This window comes from Kogia breviceps, chromosome 3, assembly GCF_026419965.1.
Source record: "Kogia breviceps isolate mKogBre1 chromosome 3, mKogBre1 haplotype 1, whole genome shotgun sequence".
In the NCBI taxonomy this organism is placed as follows: domain Eukaryota; kingdom Metazoa; phylum Chordata; class Mammalia; order Artiodactyla; family Physeteridae; genus Kogia; species Kogia breviceps.
Genome location: NC_081312.1, coordinates 93,689,966 through 93,714,997, shown reverse-complemented (window position 1 = coordinate 93,714,997; position 25,032 = coordinate 93,689,966). Strand labels below are relative to the sequence as shown.

Below are 25,032 nucleotides of genomic sequence, written 5' to 3'. Positions count from 1 at the left end.
AGTTAACATTTGGGTATATTAAATAAATGGAAGGATTCCCCAATAGTCACCTGCCATGCCTAAAGAGGTAACAGTTTCCAAATTTTGCAGGAACTACACAGACAATATGTTGGTTGCAGTTAATCTGACGAAAGACATGACACTATTAATAGTCATCACAATATTTTTTGGATGCACCTTTATGAATCTGTGGAAAACTAGAGATACACTCAGTCAACTTCGGCTGCCATAACAAACTACCATAGACTAGGTGGTTTAAACAACAGAAATTTATTCCTCACAGTTCTAGAGGTTGGGAAGTCCAAAACTAAGGTGCTGGCCGTTTCAGTTCCTGGTAGTAAGCTCTATTCCAGGCTTGCAGATGGCCTCCTCACTGGGTCCTCACATGGCCTTTCCTCTGTGCCTCTGAGCTCCAGCTGGAAAAGATCTCTCTCATCCTCTTCTTATAAGGCCACTAATCCCATTATAAGGGCCCCATTCTCATGACCTAATTTAACCTCAATTACCTTACAAAGGCACCATCTCCAAATACTATCACATTAAGGGTTAGGAGTTATGAATATTTTGGGGGGAGAGGGGGAGACACAAACATTTAGTCCATAACAAGCCTACAAATTTGTAAAATGATTTAAAAGTGCCAACAAGGACCTAATGTATAGAACAGGGAACTATATTTAATATATTGTAATAACCTATATTGGAAAAGAATCTGAGAAAGAAAAAAATATATATATATATAACAATCACTTTGCTGTATACCTGACACACTGTAAATCAACTATACTTCAATTTAAAAGAAAATGTTAAAAAAACAAAAAAAAGTCTGAAAAGTCAGTAAGCTAGCATACCACATTGAACTCTTTTTTTTCCTCTGTAAATTACCCTGGCTCCAAGTAACTGAGATTATCATTCCTGGAAATCTTTCTTCACACTCTAACATAACCCCCAGTGCAGGTGGACCCCATAGCCTAACAGCTCTATTTTCTCCCTCCCTGTGCCACTTGAGCACTGAAGCAAAATTAAATAAAAATCATTTTCAGCTCCTATCATATCAGGGGAATTTTTCATGAAATGAGTAACTCCCTCACTCTTATCAGGTTAATTCTCTGTAATTCAAACAAAGGCTGAAGGATCTTTTTAGATACTGCTAAGCTTGCAAATTTGCCACAAAAAAAAAAAGTGTAGGTGGAGCTGTTTGTAGTCATTCTTGGCACTTTTCCAGGTTTTTGCTGGCTGCTTCCACTGTATAAGCAGCCATGTTTTTACTAGTCGTGGGTGTGTAGCTGCAGGATCTGCAGCAAATAATTAGTGTCCTGAACAAACTGTGTAAACCAAATCTCATTTCCCCCAGTTTAACCAAATGATTCTGTTACTGGTCCTGAAAATATTAGATAGGACTTGAAATAATCTATCTTTCAAAAGTTCACAGGGAAATATCCAAAGATTTGGTAATACTCTAGTCTACCAGCAATGCTGTGGAGAAACATTTGGTACATGGAGGGCAATATGGAAGTACCTATTAAAATTAAAAATACACATACACCCTTTTGCAGAGTAATTCCAGTCTGGGAACTGAGATGAGACATGCTTAAATATACAAGAAAAGATGTGCGTACAACGATACCCATCCAAGCACTAATTAGAATATAAAAGATTAGAAACTCATGTTCTGGACTTCCCTAGTTGCGCAGTGGTTAACAATCCGCCTGCCAATGCAGGGGACATGGGTTTGATCCCTGGTCCAGGAAGATGTCACATGCCGTGGAGCAACTAAGCCCATGTGCCACAACTGAGCCTGCAGGTCACAACTACTGAAGCCCGTGCTCCTAGAGCCTGTGCTCCACAGTAAGAGAAGTCACTGCAATGAGAAGCCCACGTACTGCAACTAGAGAAAGCCTGTATGCAGCAATGAAGATCTAACGCAGCCAAAAAAAAAAAAAGAAACTCATGCTCTTCAATTGGATAATGTGACTGGTTAAATAATCTGCAGTGATAAGAAAAAAGGATGCATTTTATGCATTTATACGGAAAAGCCCAAGACGTCTTAAGTGCAAAGTGCAGAATATTGTATACAGTATCCTCCCTTTTATATAAAAGTGGGGAAAACTAACATGTAAAGGCATGAAATAATTACATGTATAAGCATAAAAAAAAAAACTCTTGAAAAATACACAAGAAAGTAAGAGTAGAGGTTACCTTGGGGGTGGGAAATGTATAGATGGAAGACAGTGATGATGTTTAAAAAGTTTTTTGCACCTGTGGGTGGATTATCCATTTTAACAAATCTGGCTGGAGGCTGTAACCAACCAACAATTATTAATTGCCCACTGCCTTAAAACAGAAAGAAAGAAAATCAAGTTGCCCAAATGCAACCTTTACTCTGGGGTATAAAATATAAGGTTGAGTGAAGTGGCTGTGCCTAACCAATTCCTTGAAATCAAAGTTCTCAGTGCTCCTGAGGGATTCTGAGATCAGTGACTATGCCAAAGACTTTTCACTTGCTTATTGGAGGTCTTCTCTAGAACTCAGAAAGAGGGAGTAGATAAAGACAGAAGACATCATGCTCCTGAAATCAATTTAAAATTCCTCAACAATCTGTTTTCCAAAAACGCACACATTATTCATCTGTAAATCTAAAAACACACAGTAAGAAACCAGTAATTGTATTGTGGTAGAACATTCTTCTTTTACTTTTTTTTAATGTTAAGATGCTATTCTAAGAGTAAATAGTTTTAGCAAACCTAGTAGGGAAAAGTCTTCCTCGTAGATACAGTGGATTACTCTAAATTTTGAGGAGATATTGCTGCTTTCCAAAAGGCAAGTGTTTATCACCAGCAAAATTATCTTTCATTCTAAGTTATAATGTCCTTGGCTGGCAAAGCCATCTTGACCTTTTCTCTTAAAATTTCAGGTGACTGAAAATGCCCTGTAAACAGTGAACACTATTATATAACATTTCAGTGCTTTCCAATGTGAAGGACCCATACCACTGGTGATATGCAAGATGGTTCTTGGCAGTATGCAAACAAAGCAGCAAACAACAATGAATCACGTATGAGTTATTCCCGTTTCTCTTTCATGCTTTGGCATGATTTAACGCACTTGGCAAAAAAGTATCTAGCTAGGCTTTAATAACTGACTTTGTTTTCATTATACTAATTTTCACAGTTACCACCTTGACTTTTTTCTTATTGCCAGAGGTCTAGAACACACGTATGTCTGGATTAACCATGCTCACAGAAGCACAACAAATATGAGAGTACAGGCACTGCTTTATGTTCCAGAAACCCTTGGTCGCAAATCACAAAAATCCAATGTTCTTTTCTCAGGGCATATCTTTCCTTAACTCAAATTCTCCCCATGGACTTAGATACTTGGCTCTACAGGCATGGTGTATTGCACCATACAAGCTGGAGTCAAGCTAGTTTTAAATGCTGGTTCTTTACCTTATTGTGAGTCTACAAAGTCAGTCTACCAAATGAAGCTCAACTGGCTACCCTGGAATTTGAGGGGAATAAACGAGATAACAAATATAGAACAGCTGGCACACAGTTCAACAGGTGCTCAGTAAGTGCTGATTTCCTCTTTTTCCTTTACCTCTCTCCTTTGTCCTCAGTACTGTTTTCCTATATTCTCTTCCAATGATTGTATTCACACCCATGGCTTTAATTATTACCCTTATGTGGGTAATTTCTATCACCAATTCTGACCCTTTTTTCAGAGTCCCACATCTAAATCTGTTTGAAAATTCCACCTTGATGTTCTGGCATGATCTTAAACTCAACACGTATAAAATAAGAGTTTAAATAAAATCTTTCTCCAAATCATTTAGTTCATGCTATCACCATAACCTCCATCACTCAGACTCAAAATCTCAATCATCCTAACTCCTTCCCCCTTTCCCATCACATCCAATTGAACATCAGTAAAAATTTTATATGACATTTTAATAGCTTACGAAGTATTATAAACAAAACAAAAATGTACGTTTTATCAAACTCCCCTCAGCCCCGGGTGGGAAAAATGATATTAAGGCAAGTTAGGAGATATGCCCAGGTCATAAGCTAGAGAGTGGTTAGAGTCTAGATGAAAAACCAGTTAAGTCCTGAACTTGGGACTCCTCACTCCAATTGCTATGCTCTTTCACCATCTCATACTGCCCTAAGTTTTGCAGCATTTTTTTGCATCTGTCTCTCCTCTCCTTCACCACTGCCAACCCCAGAATTCAGTCAGTAAGGTAATAGTTGGTAGTCTGTAACCAGCATGGGATATTTTTTCTAACTTGTTAACTTCAGCAAAAATTTTAAAACCATGAAATATATAATACACATACCGAAGTCATCCACCCCCAAACCGACAGCTCAATGAATCACAAAGTGAACATCTAAGCAACCCCCACTCGCGTCAAGAAACAGAACGCTGCTAGCACCCCAGAAGCACCCCTACATACCCTCCCAAGCATTACTCCCCCACCCAAAGCTAATCATTTCTTTATAGATTTTACTACCTAAACCTGTATCCCTAAATCTAGTTTGGTTTCATGTGTTTTCTTGAACTGTGAATTTTCCAAAATGGCTATACCAATATACATTCCCACCAACAGTGTATAGTTTCATTTGTTTCAATACTTTTTGTTTTGACATTTTGTTTTCCATTTTAGCCATTATTGTGGGTGTGCCACAGTATCTCATTGTGATTTCAATTTGCATTTCCCTAATGATTACAGAAGTCGAGCACCTTGACATGTTTATTGGCCATTTAGATATCCTCTTTTGTGAGTGACTGTTTAAATCTTACCAATTTTTCTGTTGGGTTGTCTCTATTTTTTATTGATTTGTGGGAGTCAATAAATTCGGAATAGCAGCAGAACAGACATATTTCTTTTGTAGAAATGAATGCATTTGTCGGATGCTATTAGAATACCACTAACCCCTCTTACTCTGCAGAACCCCAAATTCACTAATGACCCTCTGGGAGGTAATGCAGTCAACTTTGTGCATTCTCTCTAAACCAATGTAGAGTTACTGTGCCATGGAATCTTTTAGACACTTGGAATACAATGGCAAAAAAAGTGATTAGGGACAACAGCTTTGAAGAGAGACCTGTATTGGAATTCTGTCTCTAACATTTACCAGCTTGGTGACTTTAGGCAAATTATTTAAACTGTTTTAGCCTCAGTATCCTCTTTGGAAAAATGGGGCTAATAATACCTATTTTAAGAGTTGTTATGAGGGTTAAATGAGACAATAATATGTAGCAGGTTTTGCATAGTGGCTGGCAAACAGGAACATTTAATAAGTGGTAGCCATTATAAATTTGGTTATTTCCATGTAACCTTCCATTTCGGTATACTGGGAGAAACTGAGTAGATGTCCATTCCCCTCTTAGCCATTATAGTGCTCACTATAAAGTTAAAAAAAAAAGGCACTGGGTTTAGATTAGTCTTCTGGGAACTTGGTCTTTCTGACTCCCTTCATCAGTGTCTCTAGAGCAGTGCTTCAAAAATAATCTGTGGTGAAAGATCATAGACACTTTTATAAAATATAAAAATAACTAGAGAAGGGAAATAAAGAAAAAAAAACAAAGGCATATACAACAATACAATCCCCCAATTTTTATTAGAACCATAGACATAAAATTAGTCTAACACTAATTGCTATAAAAGTTTCTAATCTCTTACTCTCGATTTCTGTAAATGCCTTGGACCAATAACAAAGGGTTAACAGATGGGCAGTGGCCAGTGGCCCATACTTTTGGTAGCACTGCTCTAGTGCACTGAAAAAATCAGACTTCTGAATTTGAAGGGCTGAGGTAGGTCCTAGAATGTGGAGACTCTACTGAAGGGTTGCTCTTGGTCCTGAGTCATCAGCTGGTCACCTACTGGACTTTTTCTAGCCTTAAGCACAACGTTGTGTCACTCCTTAGCTTAAAAACTACCCACTGTTCCCTCTGTCTCTAGGGTAAGATCCCAATCCTTTAACATGGCATCAAAGGCCTTCCAGGCTGGTTCCACACAACTTTTTTGGTCTGATTTTCCACTAATCTTTATTCTAGTAGACCTGCACTGTCCAATATAGTAGCAACTAGCCACAAGTGGCCATGGAGCAGTTGAAATGTGGCTATTTAGGAAGTAAAATTTTAATCTTAACTTTAAAATAAAAAATCTTATACATAATTCAATTACTGAAAAACTTTTGAAATATGTTTGGAATGATTCGAGTATGTGAATCTACTTTTTCAACTGTAAATTTTATGAAATCAATTATTGCGATATGCTATAAATGTAAAAAACACAGCAAATTTTGAACACTTACTTAGTATTGAGAAAAAGAATGCAAAATATTTAATACTTTTTAATATTGATCACATATGAAATGATACTATTTTGGATATATCAGGTCAAATAAGATTATTTTTTATTTTTTTGTTTTCTTTCATTTTTAATGTGGTTACTGTAAAATTACATATGTGGCTTGTGTTATATTTATATTGGACAGTGTTGGCCTAGACAATCATGTCCCAAACCTTGGAATCACTCTTGATTTTTCCCTTTCCCTGTTTGATTCATTAGCAATATAGGTCAGGTCTAATCACAAAATATATCTTCAATGCATCCACTTTATCTCTACTGTTACTATCCATGTTACTCCATACCTTAAAACCCTTCAGTGGCCTCCAGAGCTCTGAAACTTACCAAGGCTGCAGACTTCATCTTCTACCATTCCTTTCTTTGCTCTCTAGACTTTAGCCACATTGCCCTTCTTGCTTTCTCACCAAGGATTTTGCCTTACTATTCCCTTTGGTCTTGAATACTGCCCTCAATTTATTCCCATTCAGGTCTTAGCTCAAAGAATACCTTCTCAGAGAGGCCACTTTTTTTTTTTTGTCTGTGCCACATGGTTTGCCAGATCTCAGTTCCCCAACCAGGGACTGAACCTGGGTCACAGCAGTGAAAGCCCAGAATCCTAACCATTAGGCCACCAGGAAACTCCCAGAGAGGCCATTTCTGAACAGTCTTCAAAATTATGCCTGCTCTCTCTTCCCAGAGAAATGTTTCATCCAAATACCCTTTTATTCTCTTCATAAAGGATATTATGTGATATTACCTTTCCTCTTCTTTTATAAAACTTGTTTATAGTATGTTCCCTCTATGGAAACAGGATCAGGAAACTTGTTGGTCTTGTTCCTGCTTAATCTGTTCTAATGTGTAAAACAGTGCCAGTACAGTTGCTCTCGAGACAACTTAAACGAAAGAATACCTAAGTGCCTACTAGACATTATCTGCTTGGTTGGCTCATAAGCACTTCAAATTCTACCCAGTTAAAACAGAACCACCTTCCTCTCGTAACATGTATTCCTCTTCCCTTCTAATCTCAGTGAAGACATCCTCCTAAATGCTCCCTCAACACGTTTGGGAGTAATCTTTGACATCTTTTCAGTCATTCCCTATCCAGTCAACCAAATCACCAAGCTCTCAACAATATCTTTGGTCGTATTCTTCACTCCTGTTTGCCACTAACTCAGTCCAAGTCATTACTCTCTCAGATTGCTGTTTTCTCCAAACTGCTTTCTTTGCCTCTGACTTTTGCATAATAGTGATCTGTCTAAAATACAAATCCAATCTGACTATGCTTCTACTTAAAATCTTTCAATGCCATCCTCTTAGCTCTCAAAAGCTAATTTCTGCAAATGGCATTCAAGGCCTTTATGACTAGACCTCTTCAGACATATCTCTAGGCATTCCTGAAGAAGCATTATCTTCTTCGCCCAACAATTTCTCCAGAGTTTTCCTCTTAACCTTTGCATTTGTTGCTTCACCTGTCTGGAAGGTTCTTCCCCAACTCCCATATTAAACCTAATTGCTTCTCCAGTCCCATTCCATGCCTCCCTGACAGGTAAGTAAGGGATTCCTCCTATAATTTCACAGCATTCAGCAGTTTACCCTCATTATACTACTGATGATGCCTATTTACTTGTCTGCATTCTACAGCATAAAATTAATGAGGGCAAGGATTCTATAACAACCATTAGCTGAATGTTTACTCAGATAAACTCAATGTTTAAGAGAAGCATGTGACTATCGAAAGAAGCATTGAAAATATTAAACTGAAAGAAAAACAGAATACAGCTCCTATGCCATTCACTGTTTCTATTTTAAGCACAACGCTTTAATAAGTTACACAGACTTTACGAATCTCTACATCAGTAACACAGAAGGCTAAGTGGAGAAAGACTGTTTATCTAAGGCTACCCCAAATCAGTAGACAACATGTATTTCATTTGTTTGTAAACTCTTCTAGATTAAAATCTTGGCACTCTCTCGCATATTCCCAATTCCTAGATATAGGAAGCCAAAAATTGTAAGGTTAGAAGGTTGGAAAAGTCATTCCCAGGCTCATCTGTTAAAAAACATTACCAGCGTGGTGGGTATTTTAGCAAAATCATCACAATTTAAACTCGTAAGACTCTTACTTTGTAAATCACCATCCACAAATAAACTTTTGCTGCTTTCTTAATAAAATACAACACAACAAAAATCTTGACATTCCAGCCACGGAAAAACAAGACTTCTACCTCTGAGGTGACAGTAATCCAAGGGAATTCGGCGAGCAGTTACGAAAGGTCTACGAAGTATAAGGCATCAAAAGAATGTTTAAGGGAAAAAAAAAGGCGGGGGGTGGCTACAGGAATATGTACGTTTTCGTCACGAACTTGACTTGTTCAGTTTAGGTGAAGTGGAGAAATAACATCCGTAGTTCCGCCCCTTGTACCTCAACAGCGACTCCTGTCCCAGTCAGCCTAGTGGAATCTAGGGCCGCTTCAAGTTAAATCCTAGCTTTCTCACTGCCCTTCCGTCTCCCAGGACTCTGCTAGATGGCTCAGCTTAATCAGGAAGGAGTCAGGATTTCCCGTCTCTCAGCTTTCATGCCGAAGACATAGCGTTAGCACACGCACTTCAGCCTCCCACTCCTAGCCCCGCATAAAGTGGCGGGAAGGCTAGGTGGCCGGCCTGCGGCCCCGCCGCGCACATGGCCGGCCGCAGCTCCTACCCCCGTGCCGCGCAGGCGCCGGGCGAGCCGGGACTTGCGGTCGCCGACAGCGGATCATTCCGCCGCTTTCTTTGTGTGGCTCAAGTTCTAGAAATGGCATATTTTCCTCCCCTTTGTTAAAAAGAAAAATCAGGCCGTCTCGCCCCCTTCCTCCCGCCGGAATGGGATCGGGGAGTGGGTGGGAGAGGGATCTGCTGACCAGGGCAGGGGCGGAAAGGCTCAGACGAGGGGCTGACGAGGGCCGGGTCCGGGAGGGATGCTGGGAGCTTTGACTCACTCGCACACCATGTGTCCCTCCGCGCGCAGCACGGGGGACTTTTCGGTGGGGATTTTGGGCGCCGACCAGACGCGGCATTTTCGGAAAATAGCGCCCTGTGCAGCTGAAGCGCTTTGTGTTTAGCTGGGCCGCGTCAGCCCGGCCGGGTACGAGGCGCCTCGGGTCCCCGAACCACCTCCTGCTGCTCCCCGGTCGCCGCTCCCGAAGCTTTTCCAGGTCAGTGCGGGTCTGTGTAGGGCCCTGTTACCACCGGATGTGGAAGTTGATCTCTTCGCTGGTAAAAAATAATTCCACTTCCCCCGGAACCCAGATCATCCCCGCGATTTCCTGTTTATTGCATTAAGGCGCCGGGTTTCCGGGGCTCTTGGCCCCGCTTATTCCGCGGGGGTCGGCGGGGTCGGCCTGGGCCCCCGTTCCGCCCGCGCCGTCGGCGCGCTTTGTCCGCTCGCACCCCGCTTCTGGGAGGGGCGGGCAGACATGGTGGCGGCCGCCGCCCCCTCCTCGGCCGCGGCGAGCTACGGCCTCCCCGTGGCTCATAGCCCGGCCGGTCCCGAGCGGCCGCCCCGGGGCGGTATGGGGTCGGGCCGGGGCTGCGGGGGATCTGCGGGAAGCGGGCGAGGGAGGGAGGGAGGCAGGCAGGCGCGGCACGGCCTTGGCGCCCGCCGCCCCGGGAGCCACCGCTCTCTTTGTCTGGGCGGTCACGACCACACCGCCGGGCTCGCCGGAGCGGGGAAGGGACGGCGGGGGCGGCCGGCTTTGGGTGAGCTGTGCTGCTGGGCCTGCGGGGCCGGGTGGCGCTCGGGCCGCGGCTGGAGCGGCCGGCCCGGACAGGGTTAACCGGAGCGCTCGGCCGGTCCTGCGCTGGGCCGCCCCGTCGACTGCTTCGGCCTTGGGGACTCGAGTCCCTGAGGGGACGAAGCCAGCCGCTCAGGATGCTGGGCACTTCTGTTCTTGGGACTTAGCCGCCGGGATATGCGGGTGCAGGGCCTCGGGGACGAAGTTGAGAATTTTGCCAGGTCATTTCTGCCTGGGCACAGTTAATCAGTGTGTGTTTAGTGTGTTTCGTTGAAACTCTCCTGCCTTGTTGAACCAGCGTGCCTAGCTTCAAGGGTGCATCGTGAAAACTGAAACCAAAGGAACGATAGAGGCCTGCTTTCTGTGTGTTTTCCCACTTGAAGCCTGTTTTCAGTACACAGATTGTTGCTTTAAACCTGATTGGACTGTGGCGAACAGACATCTGTTCAAAGGAGGGGCAGAGACCACAGTACTTCTGAAGGGGGCTTGGTAATATGGAAATATTTTAAGTGCTCTCTCTGGACACTGATTTGCTGTCTCGATTCAGGCAAGTTACTTTCTGAAGTACAGTTTTTATCTGGAAAATGGTTTGATGTAGTGAGTAAATGATCCTTGTACAGTAGTTTGCCATCCCAGAATTAAAGAAGCACCATAGTTTATTATGCAGAAGTTCGTGGTCAGAAGTTCTTTTTGCAGATAGTTTATCTCACACATAGATCCAGCCAGCTTATTTTAAATTTCTTCTCACTGACCTGTAACCATCGACCTTGACACTTCCACTTGCAGGCTCAGATTTTGAATTTAAGGAAACTAAAGACGGCTTTATCTTTTTTCTTAATTTTTCTCTCGTTTGAAGTATTTATTTTTCCAAAAATAACAATGCATGCTCACATCAGTGACCTTTTAGGCAAGAGTGACATTGTTTTGCATTTCTTCAAGTCTTTAATGTCAGGTTTAACAGAAGATAGCTAGATTCTTAAACCTACTTCTGCATTCAGTCTGATGTGGTGTCACACCATGTAAACCACTGGAAAACACTGTATGCTCATGTCTTTTTTTAAAAACTAAAAAATGTGTCGTTTCTATCCTCTCACCATACAAGTCAAATCAGGATGTTATTATACAAGACACACTTAAAAAATATCGATAAGAAGGTTGATTCCTATGCTTTTTTCTTGGACTCCAACTTCTTTTCAGTTTGGGATTTAGAACATTTGAAAAAAATTTAAGTGATTAAACTTAATTTTTAATTCCACAACTTATTTTTAATGATATACACAAGTAAACCATGAATTCCGTGTTAGATTTGCTTGTGAAAACTTGTATGTAAATGGAATTTTTGAAGATAGGACACTTTCAAAGCAATATAGGAGTGCCAGATTTAAAAGGAATCCTGCAGTGAAACCTTTGGTTAAACAGTGCTTTTGAATTGTAATGTGTATACAAACTTAGAGTTAACTCTCTGTAACTTAGAGTTCGAATTGTCTATCTCTGCATCAGTCTGGGTTTTCTAGGTTGGGGGACAATTAAATTGTAAATGTGTGAAAATTTAAGGCCATACTTACTTTGGTTTAATGGTTTTGAAATGAAGCTAAATTCACTTCTAATTGTTTTGTGAACTTTAGTCTGATTCTGTCAGTCTGTAGTTCTTTTCCATCAACAGGAAGCATCTGGTCATTCTTCATGTAATTGTTAGAAAATGCCAGGTATATTTTTGATGTTTGCTATTCAAATGAAAATAAATAGATTGGATCTTGGTTTGTCCCCCTTACCCTCAACTCTAAGATATATTGTAAGTTCACTGGGGCAAAGCCTTGTTCTTCTTTGATCTCCGACAGTGCCGATAACAGTGACATATAGACATGTGACAGTGCCCACAACATATGCATATCGGCACTTGTGTGCACTAGGTATCTCCCCCACATAACTGCTGAGTAAGGGAGGGAAAGAAAGAATGAATTCCTAGACCCCCGCAGACAGTTGGTCTACGCTATAAGATAAAATCAGTGTCCCAAGAGGTGGCAGAGTAGATCTTTTGGTCTATACAAAGTGGATTTTTGCCTGTTTCTCATTTAATAAGCCAAGCACTCAACATCGTCCATAGAATGGACTTTTTTTTGACCCTTGAGTACCTCAAGTTAGAAATAGTAACAGGTAAAGCAAACAAGTCTTTAGGGATTTAGAAGTCATTGCAAGAAATTTTGACTCATGAATTAATTTTGAGGGTGCAGTGCCCTTTTGCAAGTAGCTTGAGTGTGGATGGGCTCCATCTCTTCTCTGCAATCGCTAAAATACAAACTGAAACAAAACCTTAGAGTTCAGGGCAACTTAGTTTTCTAATGAATCATTTCTTTGGTCCCAGAGCTTTCCAACTAGTAATCATATGTTTCTACAGCACTAATGTGTCTACCTTGGGACAACGATAATTAGTATTATACTTAACTTTTTCTGAAGATGTTTGTTCCATCATGCTTTCTAGAAGGTCAATTTATTAGTATTAGGGCCTGTGTGTTACCTCATAATGTTGACAACAGCGCTCTGCACAGAGAAGATGCTTTGGTGTATTCAACTGTCAGTTCAGTCGTTGGTGGGCTAGTGCACTTTTATTTGGGCTGAGTATGTCCATAATGTAAGTGTAAAGGCTTAAGCATGAAGTGATTTCTCCACTGAAGGTAAATCCACATGCAGGGCCATTGATCCATTTGGAAATAGAAATCTAAAACTCTTAGCCCGAGTTCTCTTACCTTTTAATGGGAGTGATTATAAAGGTTGGCAGTTAGGGCCCAAGATGCTAATGCACAAATAGAGAGTGTGGAAAAGACTTGATCATTTTAACTGTACGTGTTATAAGAATCAACACTTAAAATTTTTTTAAAAGTGAATGTCATTTTGAAGTTGGTAGAACAGCATATAGAAAGAGCAAGGTGTTAGCCCCAGTTTACTTTTTACTGGTTGTGTTATACCTGGGGTATTATGTCAGGTTTTCAGGTAGCATACGATATATCATATTGTAAGTGGGACCTTGCATCAGTTCTCAAACTTTGTATCAGAATCACCTGGAGAGCTAATTTAAAAAAACCTTGGAGGCCCAAGCTTAAGTAAGATAGGAACTAGGCCACTCTGTTTTTCTCACATTCCTTAGGTGATAGACAATCAGGTTTAAAAACCACTGAACTATAGAGCGTAGCCAAAGAATTCTGATCACGGGGGAGATGGAAAGGAGGAAAAGTTGAAAAACTGTGATGTTTGGCCCAAAAAAGAGAAGCTCATCTAAGAAATGATAGCAGTACTTAAATATTTGGAGGTCTGTCACACAGAAAAATCAGGTTTGATTTGACCAGAAAGAAGTAGGATCAAGGGGTAGAAGTTAGAAGGAGGCAGATTTCAGCATTCTTCCAAGAAATGTTTCCTCAAAACAGTAAAAAATATAATGGGTTGTTTTGGGTGGCAGGCTGTCCCCTCCCACTGACAGTGGTCTAGGGATTCAAGGGTAGAGGAAATGGTATGCTGAAAGAGGATTTGGGCCAGGTTTCGATAAGTTCCCTACAAACTGAGATTTTATGAAATCTGTCTAGGTTTGCAGGTACAAAAGTGGAAGAGCAAAAAGCTAATTGAAACAAGCTGGTTAGCTTAACTGGTTCATAGTTTTCATTTTCTTGGATAAAGAGAAATGAGTATTAAGTGAGAGAGCTATTTGATGAAGGTTTTAAACCCAGCTGTAATTTGGCAGATTCAAAGCCTGAAAAATAGGCATACCTTCTGATGTGGAAATTCCTATTTAAGTGAATTTATTTTGGTGTATTAAAGATATGCCAATAAATTGGTAGCTGTTTACATACCAATTGCAGGATTGTTGATAATAAAAGCTGTATATTGACACATTTGATCCTCCTCCCCACATTAATCATGTAGTAGGTTATACTATCTCCATTTTTCAGAAGAGAAAACTGAGGTATAAGGAAATTAGGTAGCTTGCCCAAGGTAGCAGAGTTAGTAATGTAGAGCATGGACTAAATTCCGAACAGTTTGACCCCCAGAGCTGGTGACTCTATGCTCTGGAATTATAAACAACTTAAATATTTTACAGTGATTGTTAGGGTACATCCCTACAGTGGGGTACTGCCTAGCCATTAAAATGGTTAGAAAAATAAAAACATGAAATTATGTCTTGGTATATGTTAAGTGAAAAAAGTAAATTTAAAAACATGATTTTATATATATATATATATATTTTTTTTTTTCCGGTACGCGGGCCTCTGCCTATTGCGGCCTCTCTCTTTGCGGAGCACAGGCTCCGGACGCGCAGGCTCAGCGGCCATGGCTCATGGGCCCAGCCGCTTCGCGGCATGTGGGATCTTCCCGGACAGGGGCACGAACCCGTGTCCCCTGCATCGGCAGGCGGACTCTCAACCACTGCGCCACCAGGGAAGCCCACAAACCTGACTTTATTTTGATTAAATAACATACATTGACATCTGGAAGGAAATATGCCAAATTGTTAAGTGGTTATTTTTGAGTGTAATTTTATAGGGGATTATATTCTTTTTACTTATACAAATTTTCTAACTTCTACAATGAATATGTATTATTGTGTGTTACTTGTGATTAAAAAGATATTAAGGTGTTATATTTCAATAAAAAATTAAAAATACTAGCAGAAGCTGAGGAGTTTGGATTTTATACTGTGCAGTTTATGCAAGTTGACTAACGAATTGCACATAAATGAGAATTTGTAAAGTACATGAAGTGTTCTGTATTTAATGAACACATGAAGTGTTTCTTTACCATTCTAAAAGTAATATGTTAATTGAATAGAGAAAAATATCCCTGACTCCTACTACCCTACTATAATCATTTCTATATTTTGTTATGTTTTCTTCACCTTATGTGTAATATTTTAAATGTTGTATTCATCCCAGCTTAGTCACTCTCTGGCTCTGTGACTTGCTTAATCTCTCTGTGTCTCACTTTCCTCCTTTGTAAAATTTGAATAATTATAATACCTACCTCATGGTGCTTGGAAGGATTAAATGAGTTACTGCATATAAAGTGATCAGAACAGTGTCTGACACATGGTTAATAGCTCAGTAAATGTTAGCAATTATTGTAGGATCGTAGTCAACTAAAACCCTTGTGTTCTAATAGGTTTTGAAATTAAGAATTTTTTGGATATAGCTAAGATAGTGTTATGTAACCTTTCAACAGTCCAGTGCAGTAGCCCTCTTCAAACAAGTTACTATTTCTGCAGCAAAATATATGAATGTTTACAGTAAATGGGGTAAATAAAGACTAAATAGCTTCATGTCAGTTTAGGTAAGGTTTTACTGCCAAATGCATTATTTTGGGTTTCAGCTTTTTTTGGTTTTGGAATTGCAGTTAAGGAACCTGTGGAATTTACTCAATTTTCAGTCCTATTTTATTTTAATATTAAAACATTTTTAATATTAAAGTGTGTCTAGGAGGTCTAAAATCAAGGTGCCAGCATCATTGGGTTCTGGTGAGGAGCCTCTTCTGGGTTGCAGACTTCTCTGTTGTATCCTCACATGGTAGGTAGAAGGGGCAAAGGGACATCTCCCAGGTCTTTTTATGAGGACATTAATATCATTCGTGGGGCTTCCCTGGTGGCGCAGTGGTTGAGAATCTGCCTGCCGATGCAGGGGACATGGGTTCGTGCCCCGGTCCGGGAAGATCCCACGTGCCGCGGAGCAGCTGGGCCCGTGAGCCATGGCCGCTGAGCCTGCGCGTCCGGAGCCTGTGCTCTGCAACGGGAGAGGCCACAACAGTGAGACGCCTGTGTACCACCAAAAATAAATAAATAAATAAAATAATCCCATTCGTGATGTGCCCTCAAGACTTAATCACCTTCCAAAGGCCTCACTTCCAGTGCCATCACTTTGGGCATTAGGAGTTCAACATAAAATTGAGGGGTGGGGAGACAGACACAAATATTCAGACCATAGCATACAGTATGGTGTATAAGTGAATGATCTAAAAAATTTCTTACATCCTAACTGGCTTGTGTGAACTCTGATCTTTGCGATTACTCCACCTATGTTCCTTTACCTATTTTTTTTTCATAGGGACCCTCAATTTCCTCTCCCTTAGCTTATTCCTGTATGCATTGTATATAGCCTGAACTTGCATGAGTCACTTTTTCATATTTTACTGGGCTCCTGTTGTCAAATCTTCCTACCCATCGATTTCCTCTGTTTTTCCTCATAGGTCATAGTGTATTTGTGGAGGAAGGTGAGTAATTATGAAAATTTTTTGCCACTATAAATTTATGCTGGACAGATCCAATGGACCCTTGCTACTTGGTAATCATTTTATTAATCTAATATTTTTCTTTTGTCTCATATATCTTCCTCTCTTTCAGAAGGTGCCATTGACTTCTACTTAATTGGAAAAAAAAAAGTAGAATACAAGCTTGCATTTTTGTTTTGTTTTGTTTTGTTTTCACCATAACAAATCTCTCTTCTTTCACCTTATTTTGTAAACTGAATGAAAGAGGAATCTTGTTTTTCTAGGAATCTTGCTGCCATACTTAACTTTTCCTATGGTCACTTTAATGGTTATCTCCGGGGTTTTTCCTCCTTACCGTCAGGTATATACAGACTTCCATATTTGGGGAGAAAAAAATAAACTTTGATTAACTATTGCTACTGTTCTTTCTAGCTATCTTCCTCATTTCTCTTTTTTATTTAAAAAATTTTAAGACCTTAGTTAAAATTGCTGCCCTCAGCTCTTGGTGCCCTCAGCCCTTTTACTACTTCTTCCCTAACATACTGCAATTTTGTAATGACATTACATGTGAATGTGACGTATTCAGACTGTTGCTTCAAGGGACATCCTTTTTTCCAGTGGTATTGGCTTCATCCTAATTTTATTCAGTCAGTGTATATGTGTTACTGTTGACTTCCACCTAGGCTTGTTAACTTTCTTTCCTTGCCTTTCATGTTAGTGTGCATCCTGATTTTCTCTTTCTGGCTACTACGTTTTTGTTTTTTGTGTGGTTGTTGTTTCATGATCCTCTTAACCACTGTCGTTATTCTTCTCAGTACTTGGCCCTCTGCTCACCTCTCTGTCTCTTCTCCATGGATGTTTTATATGTTGATGACTCATCAGTGGGTACTCTCCAGGTTTGTATCTCCAGTGGTTTACCGAATACTTCCATTGAGAGGCTCAAGGAATTTCCTTCACTTTTTGATTTATTATTACCCACCTTCCACCTACTCTGTTTTTCTTTGTTTTATCATCATCATGCTTAAATCTTTTTTTGTTTAATTAATTAATTTTATTTATTTATTTTTGGCGGCATTGGGTCTTTGTTGCTGTGCATGGGCTTTCTCTAGTTGCAGCAAGCAGGGGCTACTCGTTGTTGTGGTGCACGGGCTTCTCATTGCAGTGGCTTCTCGTTGCGGAGCATGGGCTCTTGAGTGCAGGCTCAGTAGTTGTGATGCGCAGCCTTAGTTGCTCTGCGGCATGTGGGATTTACCTGGACCAGAGATCGAACCCGTGTCCCCTGCATTGGCAGATGGATTCTTAACCACTGCGCCACCAGGGAAGTCCCCATGCTTAAATCTTAAAGTTGTCTGTGATACATGTTTCTTCTTTATTTTGTATATATATCAGTCAGCATGATTCTTTAGATTACTCTTTACTGGATCTCTGTTTTTGGGATTCTACATTGCCTGTTATTTGCCCTTCCTAACTTTAGAGTCACCTTCCTCCAATCCATCCTTCATATGGCTGCCAGAATAATTTTCCTAAAAATTTTTTTGAACCCATTGCTGCTAAACCTAAGCAGTCTGAAGAGAGAACATGTACTGTTGACCTTTGCACTCTCCATTGTGCCAAGCAAAGTGAATTGAACTTGTGCTGAATAAATGTTTGAATGGATCACCGTTTGCTCAAAACATAGAACGACTCCCAGTTGTCTGCAGGATAAAGTCCAAACTCTGCTTTCTGGCTTTCAAATCTTTTCATATTACAGTCTGCTTCTTCAATCTTATTCTTTACTCCTTAACATTACCAAGGTAGTATTTCCTCTCTGTACTACACCATGCTTAGGCATAACTCTATGTGTTCTTCCTTTTCCTTTTCCTTGCCTGTCAGAACCTATTCAGCTTAACAGTGCTCTGTGCCAGGCACTGTTCTAATCTCTGGTGTTACAGTAATGAACAACACAGAAGACAAAGTCTGTTTTCTTGAAGCTGTCATTCAGGGTGGGGGGAGAGAGGGCACAGTAAACAAATGTCAGGTGGTAATGAGTGCAATGAAAGGTAAAACTGGATGAGGGGATAGAATGGTGGGAAGTGGCTCCTATTTCAGGTGATCAGAGAAAGCTTCTCTCTTTGGTTGTCCTGAAATGAGGGAGTAAATCATGGAGTTATCCAAGTAAAGTGCTTTCTAGTCAGAGGAAACAACATCTCCAAGATCCTAAGCTGGGAACATGTTTGGCTTGTTTGAATAGTTACTAAGACCTGTGTGGCTAGAGCAGAATAAATAAGGGGAAGTGATAGATGAGATTAGAGAGGTAGTGGGGAGCCAGATGATGCTTCAGATGGTTAAGTCTTTTGAAGAAGCCTTCCTGACTATATACTTTTGCTTGTTAATTTAAAGCTTCTCCAAACCCATACAACTATGGAAGTAGCTTCCAAATTATTTTTTAATGTGACCCACGGTAAGAAGTGTATTTAACATTGTTAGCATACATATGTATTGTTATTTGTGTATTGTGTGTATTGTGTGTGTGTATTCCAGCACATGTGTATGGCTGGAAGAAATTCATGAAACATGACTTTACTACATTTGATATATGCTGTTATTTTTTAAAGTATTGGTTTTAAACCTATTAAAATTGTTTCATAGTCTGCTAATGGGTTATGACCACAGTTTGAAAAACATTGATCTGTGGTAAATACCCACTTAAAAAAACAACAAACCAAAAAAGTGGAACTACAGACTGCTTTTTAAATAATCTACATATTCTTTCAGGTTGTAAAGTATTTTTGGTTAAAGATTTTGAGTTCAACTTTTTTGTGTATAGGTTTTTAATGTTTACTATAGTGCTGAATAGAGAAGACTTGTTTAATTTAGCAAATAGCTATTCAGTGGGATGCTAGAAACTGCTGGATGCTATTGATAAAATACACGTGAGAATAAGGTAAACCCTGCCTGATTACCTGAGGCTTATGGGAGAGGAGCACTTGTAAACAGTTGTTCATAATATGGTGGAATCCATATATTAATGGAAGTAGGTTCAGGGCATAATGAGAATAGAGAAATGGTTAATCCCTTTTGCTAAGAAGGTCAAGGGGAGCTTGTTGGGGGAGGTAGTGTCTCAACTGGGTTTTGGAGGAAGAATATGAATACTTGATCAGGTAAATTGGATAAGGAGAAGACTTCTCAGGCAGAATAATGAATAAAGGAATGGTCCCATGAGATAGAATAGTACATAGGGGAAATTATAGATAACTGTATTGTTGGAGTTCTCAAGGGGGAAATGGTGAGTTGATGATGCTGCAGTGAGGCATGGGCCATATCTTTAAACATCTGAAATACATTGCAGTCATCACTAATTCAATGATTATGCAATTAGGTGAAAATTATGTATAGTCAAAATTACTCGTAGGAAGTTGCCACATGAGAAGTAGAGCTATCATCTCTCAATAAGTCCAATTCAGCCAACTTTTCCTCTAGTGATGAAACATACAGCTGTTTCTTCAGTTGTGCCCTAGAGGAAGTTGGCCTACATTTATGGGTTCTGTTGTACCAGAAAGAAAATCTTGTTAAACATTAAACTTTCACCCATTGCAATGTGAGGTTCACTTTATAAGAAGCATTTGAGAACTAAGACCTACTGAGGAAATGGGGGAGATTCATGTTTCAGACTAATTCTGGGACTTATATTTATAAAGCAGAATGGTAGGTGGCCAACGATTTAAAGTATTTTTCACTTCAAGTTAAATATACATATGGCTAAATTCTGTTGTATTCTATAGGTGATTGAAATACATGATTATATCTATGTTTTAAAAAGATATTTTAATAAATTTGACCAAACTACAGCTTAAGACAGTGACAATATTCAAAATAGGGACATTTAAAACAGGCTGGGAGGAATATTTGCAACATGTATAATAAACCAGAAATATACATAAAATACACTCCTACAAAGAAACAGTGACATAGAGGGTAAAGAACATGAATAGGCAGTTTCAGAAGAGGAAACGTGACTGACAAACATTTGATAAGATATGCAATCTCATTAAAAATTTGAGAGATACATATTAAAACAGGTAACCTTTTGTACCCATCATACAGACAAAAATTTAAAAAGATTGGTAATATTAAAATTGGTTATTGTGAGGAAATAAATATAAACTATTGTTGGGTGTATAGGTTGGTATAGCCAATTTGGAGGTGTAAATTGGTTTGGGCAGTTTGGTAGTATCTAGTAATTTAAAATGCTATTCTCAACAAATCTGTCCATTTTCTGCACTAGAGGAACACTTACATATGTACATAGGGAGGCATGTACAAGTATGTTTACAGAATTGTTCACAATAGTAAAAAAAACTTGAAAAACAAAACTGATCGTGATTAGGAAAACGACCAAGTAAATTGGTATATTCATGTTATGGAGTAACATGTAACAGTTTAAAAAATGAATAAGTGACATATACTATTGAGTGATAAGTTGTAGAGCAGTATATACAGTATGATATCATTTATATAAATAAGGAAAAAACCCAGAAGAATACTGTATTTTGCAGGGGGTATACAGATACATACATGCAAATGCAAAAAATATGGTCTGGTAAGATAAATACTAAACTGATAATAGTGCTCAACTCTTGGGTGGTGGATAGAGGATTGGGGTTTGGGAGTAAAGATAGGGAGGGATGATCAGTGAGCTTTGGCCTTTTCAGTAATCTTTAAAATTTAAAAATTAGAATTATTATATACTTAAAAATTTATTAAAAATAATAATGGTTAGCTTGACAATAGGTTGGAGAATGGTTGGAGAAGGAGGGAGACAAGTTAAGGGGGTACTTCATTAATACAGGCATGAGAATGCAGTGACAGAGAATGGTGAGTAAAGGACTAATTTTAAAAATGACATGAGGGCAGTTTGGTATCTATCAGAATTACAATTGTATTTACCTTTGTCCCAGCAACCCTACTTAAGGGAATTTATCCTACAGTTGTATGAAGTGAAATGATGCATCTACAAACTTATTCATTGCAGTGTTGTTTATAATAGCAATAACGTCCACCTATAATAAACTGAGGTGTATCCACACAATAGCATACTAAGCAGCTATACAGAAAATGAGGAAGCCCTCTATGAACTAATAGGAAAAGATCTTCAGGATGTGTTAAGTAAGAAAAGCAAGTGCAGAACAGTGTATATAGTAATGCAATCTTTTGGTAACTATAGAAATACTGGAAGGATACCCAAGAAACTAGTAAAGGTGAATAGTTGTGGCTGGCAGGAAGATGGGAATAGCATAAATACTTTCACTGAGACTTTTCAGTGTATACATTTCTGTATTTTAGATTTTTGAACTATTGAAAAAGAAAAGGAGAAGTGAAGTAGCCTGTATAGGACTTGATCAACTGTATATAGAGACATGAGGGAGAGGAAGGAGTTGAGGTTAGCTCCTGGATTTCTAATTTGGGAGGTAAAGGTGGTGGTAGTGTCATCAGGGATACAAGAGGAAGACTAGGTTTTGACATGTGCATGAGAAGTTCTGGTTGTGCCAATTGATGAATGCTTACTCCTTTTCTGGTTTTTTTTGGTGTGTGTATAATTTATGTGTTTTAGATATGGTACTAGAGCTTAAGCATGAATAGTAAACAGTCATCAATAAACATTGTTTATGCTTAGATTACAGACATTTATATTCTGTTTTTTTTGGAGAACAGCTTTGTAATGTCATAATTTTACAGTCAAATAGGGACATTGGTGTGCACAGATATTGATAGAATGTAGATAGAGAATGTATGTCTGATAAATACATAGCTTATATGGGAGGTAGGAACTTAATTTATTAGCATGGTTCCAAATTAATTACATCTTTTGATGCCTGAAATTCAAAGAAATAAAAATGGCTTTTGAATAATGAAGTGATCTTTAAGGTATTTGAGATTATATTATAATATTTTTCTTTTTTTTTTTTTTTTTTGTGATATGCGGGCCTCTCACTGTTGTGGCCTCTGCCGTTGCGAAGCACAGGCTCCGGACGCGCAGGCTCAGCGGCCATGGCTCACGGGCCCACCCGCTCGGCGGCATGTGGGATCCTCCCGGACCGGGGCACGAACCCGTGTCCCCCGCATCGGCAGGCGGACTCTCAACCACTGCGCCACCAGGGAAGCCCATATTATAATATTTAAAACAATATTAAAGTTGAGTTGAGGAAGTTTATAGTAGATCATAAAAGTTTTTTTTTTATATGGTACATTGGGCAGTAACTGTAAGACAAAGAGGTTTTAACCTAATGAAGGAAAGGAATCATGAAGTGCATGGATGTTGCCTAAAACAAGCTCCTGCTGTATAATTTTGTGTTTAAACTTTATTTGAATGACTTATAGTTCAGAATCTGATTTTAGAGGCCCTAATTTATCCATATGAGTTTTGATTTCTATTTGGCTAGAGTGAAAAAAATAAAAGGGGGGCACAGATAAAGCACATACATGCCAGGACTTGCAAATGAATTAGTAGTTCTTTTCTGGGTTTATGTTAACAGGGATTTGGGTGTGGAGTAGCAATAAAAAAGAGCTGTTAAGTGATTCCTACTTGAGATTTAAAATTTTAACCATTTTATATCTGATGAGAAGTTTTACTGGCAATAGTTTTCTTTTAAAAATGCTTTAAAGGTTACAAATAATGTTACATAGGATCATGTAACAATTGGAGATGGTCTTAATTTTTTGTTTTTGTTTAAAAAAAATTTTTTTTTTTGGCTGTGCTGCGTGGCATGTGGGATCTTAGTTCCCTGACCAGGAATCGAACCCGTGCCCCCTGTAGTGGAAGTGTGGAGTCTTAACCACTGGACAGCCAGGGAAGTCCCTGGAGATGTTCTTATTTGAGTGAGAGTGAAACTGTTTTGTAGCCTCCAACCTGTACTTACTCCTTCACCCCATGTTTTTCTCAGTACTGCAGTCCTCTGGAGCTTTTGGGAAATGCTGAATCGGGCTTGGCTACAGTTTTGGCTTGGATCAACTCATATATATCTTATATATCTTTGATATGTCCAGTTGAGTGGACGGTGATGGAAAGGATGGTGATAGCACAGTGTATAGAAATTAACTTTAATTCAAGAAGGATTTAATTAGTGGTTCTCAGTTGGAGTGATTTTGCAATATCTAGAGACATTTTTTTGATGTCATAAAATGGGGAGGGGGTTGCTACTGGTATCTAAGGGTAGAGACCAGAGATGCTGCTAAATGTGGAGAATGCCTTGCTAGTTGAATACCCAGTATGTATGTAGCACTGCTCTAAAGTAGTTATGGGTGCAAATGACACTAAAAGAAAGTCTTGTCTCTCCCCACAAGAAACTTAAAACCTAGCTAAAGCATCTCAAACTTAACAAGTCTGTGGCCAAACTCTTTAACACATGACCCATCCTATCCCACTTTGCCATCTTTATTTCAGTAAATAATCCCACTTTTCATCAAGTTGTTCATACTGAAAACTTAGTTATTATCTTTGACTCCTCTTTTTTGTGTGTGCATTGGCATCTGATACATCAGGAAGACCTGTTAACTCTACTTTGAAACATATCTTGAATCTGGGTAATGGTGGGATAGATTATTTAAACCAGTTCTCTTTTTGGAAACAACTGAAAATGCCGGATAAGATATATAAAGCACTACCTTAAGAGCTTTGAAGAACTGGGGAGATAGTGGAATCTGGTAAGTCAAATTCTGGAAGAAAGCCTAAACCAAGAGAGGTTAGCAGAATACCTAGAGAACTAAAGCCACTTTTGCCTTGAGTATGTTTGCTGATACCAGGAAATTTAGGTTTCTGTTTATCAGCCTTGTGGGATGAGATGGACAGAAATCAAGACTCAGAGCCTACCCACATGTGGACAGGTAAAGTCTTTTAAGAGATCCTTCCTTGTTAGGCTTGAACTCCATATGTCTACACCTGAGAGGAAAGGATGAACCAGAACTAACTCCTGATCCCCTTTCATTGCCTATCTCCCAGTCAAATATCAAGGGACTTCAGGGCAGGTTGTCTTGGTACTGAGCAGAACAGGAGAAAAAAAAGAAAGGAAACAAAACTCTCTACAAAACTGTGATCACAGCCTAGCAATGTAAGGGAAACTTAAGTCACAACTTAATTTAGGTTGGTCCCTGACTGGTATTATCCCTCAGGCGTTTGGCAGAAGCAAATGCAAGTGTTCCTTTGAGGAATGCTCCGTCATCTTATGCCTCCCCACAAGTAATTTTTGAAGGACACTGACCAGCACATAGTCAAAGATAACCAAGCATACAAGGAGACAAGGAACTATGGGTAAGAACCAGTGGAAACAATAGCAGAAAAAGATTGTCATAGGCATTATATATTAGAATTAGAAGATACATGATAAAACAACCATGATTACTGTGTTTATAGAAATAAAAAACTTGAAGACAGGAAACAGGAAAAAGAAGTGGCATTGTGGATTTGAAAAAAAAACCAAATACAACTGCTGGAAATAAAAAATAGAGTAACTGAATTAAAACTTAATGATATAATTTGCAGCAGATTGGACACATCAGGAAAATTACTGAACTGGAATATAGATCAGACAGCATTATCCAGGATGTAGGTTAAAGACAAAAAGATGGAAAATATGGATGACAGGGTAAGAGATATGGAGGAGACAGTAAGAAAGCCTTAATTGGAATTCCAGA

At 39.3% G+C, this 25,032-nt stretch overlaps 2 protein-coding genes across 11 annotated transcripts in view; one reads left to right on the top strand and one right to left on the bottom strand.

The window, feature by feature from the left end:
* The window catches only part of USP8 (ubiquitin specific peptidase 8), a 99,444-nt gene extending 90,231 nt beyond the window's left edge, over positions 1–9,213 (bottom strand). For 3 of the 6 annotated variants that reach the window (XM_067029227.1, XM_067029232.1, XM_067029230.1), the window contains exon 1: positions 8,772–9,213. The gene's annotated coding sequence lies outside the window, so the exon portion shown is untranslated. Of the gene's footprint in view, positions 1–8,574 lie in introns of all 6 variants that reach the window. The other 3 variants (XM_067029226.1, XM_067029231.1, XM_067029229.1) reach the window with 2 other exon arrangements.
* A 48-nt stretch (positions 9,214–9,261) lies between these two features.
* Positions 9,262–25,032, top strand: part of GABPB1 (GA binding protein transcription factor subunit beta 1) — a 67,169-nt gene continuing 51,398 nt past the window's right edge. For 2 of the 5 annotated variants that reach the window (XM_059057913.2, XM_067029235.1), the window contains exon 1: positions 9,315–9,543. The gene's annotated coding sequence lies outside the window, so the exon portion shown is untranslated. Of the gene's footprint in view, positions 9,544–25,032 lie in introns of all 5 variants that reach the window. The other 3 variants (XM_059057912.2, XM_059057911.2, XM_059057910.2) reach the window with 3 other exon arrangements.